Source organism: Callorhinus ursinus, unplaced genomic scaffold (assembly GCF_003265705.2).
Source record: "Callorhinus ursinus isolate GAN/ISIS: 27379988/994484 unplaced genomic scaffold, GSC_fseal_2.0 scaffold9030, whole genome shotgun sequence".
NCBI classification, from domain to species: domain Eukaryota; kingdom Metazoa; phylum Chordata; class Mammalia; order Carnivora; family Otariidae; genus Callorhinus; species Callorhinus ursinus.
Window position 1 is genome coordinate 1 of NW_027406080.1, and position 1779 is coordinate 1779.

Genomic DNA, 1779 nt, shown 5'->3' on the forward strand with positions numbered 1-1779 from the left:
GAGAAAAATATGCAGCCAGGAATACTATATCCATCTAGGCTGTCATTGAAAATAGAAGGATAGAGCTGCTGGAGCACAGGGAGATTGACAGCCACCTGAAGGAGTTAAGGGAACAATTAAAAGAACTTACCAAGCAGTATGAAAAGTCTGAAAATGATCTGAAGGCCCTACAGAGTGTTGGACAGATTGTGGGTGAAGTACTTAAGCAACTAATGGAAGAAAAATTCATTGTTAAAGCTGCAAATGGACCAAGATATGTTGTGGGTTGTTGTCGACAGCTTGATAAAAGTAAGGTGAGGCCAGGAACAAGAGTTGCTTTGGATATGACTACACTAACTATCATGAGATATTTGCCAAGAGAGGTGGATCCATTCGTCTACAACATGTCTCATGAGGACCCTAGGAATGTTTCTTATTCTAAGATTGGGGGACTATCAGAACAGATTCGGGAATTAAGAGAGGTGATAGAATTACCTCTTACAAACCCAGAATTATTCCAGCGTGTAGGAATAATAGCTCCAAAAGGCTGTTTGTTATATGGACCACCAGGCACAGGAAAAACACTCTTGGCATGAGCTGTTGCTAGCCAGCTGGACTACAATTACTTAAAGGTTGTATCTAGTTCTATTGTAGACAAGTACATTGGTGAAAGTGCTCGTTTGATCAGAGAAATGTTTAATTATGCCAGGGATCACCAACCCTGCATTATTTTTATGGATGAAATAGATGCTATTTGTGGTCTTCGGTTTTCTGAGGGTACTTCAGCTGATAGAGAGATCAGAGAACTTTGATGGAGTTACCAAATCAAATGGATGGATTTGATACTCTACAAAGAGTTAAAATGATCATGGCTACAAACAGACCAGATACACTGGATCCTGCTTTGCTTCGTCCAGGAAGATTAGATAGAAAAATACATACTGATTTACCAAACAAACAAGCAAGATTAGATATATTGAAAATTCATGCAGGTCCGATTACAAAGCATGGTGAAATAGATTATGAAACAATTGTGAAACTTTCAGATGGCTTTAATGGAGCAGACCTGAGAAATGTTTGTACTGAAGCAGGTTGTTTGCAATTCGTGCTGATCATGAATTGTAGTACAGGAAGACTTCACGAAAGCAGTCAGAAAAGTGGCTGATTCTAAGAAGCTAGAGTCTAAATTGGACTACAAACCTGTGAAATTTACTGGAAGGTTTTTGATGGCTGCATGACAGATACCGGGCTTAATGTAAAAATAAAGTTAAGGAAAATAAAAAAAAAAGAAAATAGAAGGAGAGATAAAAAGCTTCCAGGACAAACAAAAACTAAAGGAATTTGCAAACACGAAACCAGCCCTCCAAGAAATCTTGAAAGGGGTCCTCTAAGCAAAGAGAGAGCCTAAAAGCAGCATAGATCAGAAAGGAACACAGACAATATACAGTAACAGTCACCTTACAGGCAATACAACGGCACTAAATTCATATCTTTCAATAGTTACCCTGAATGTAAATGGGCTAAATGCCCCAATCAAAAGACAGATTGGATTAAAAGATATTGGATTAAAAAACAAGACCCATCAATATGGTGTCTGCAAGAGACTCATTTTAGACCCAAAGACACCCCCAGATTGAAAGTGAGGGGGTGGAAAACCATTTACCATGCTAATGGACACCAAAAGAAACCTGGGGTGGCAATCCTTATATCACACAAATTAGATTTTAAAACAAAGACTGTAATAAGAGATGAAGAAGGACACTATATCCTCCTTAAAGGGTCTATCCAACAAGAAGATCT

General features: G+C 38.4%; 1 pseudogene; it reads left to right on the plus strand.

Annotated features, from left to right (window-relative positions):
* Positions 1–69: 69 nt before the first annotated feature.
* Positions 70–1253, plus strand: LOC112817999 (26S proteasome regulatory subunit 10B pseudogene; annotated as a pseudogene).
* Positions 1254–1779: the final 526 nt, after the last annotated feature.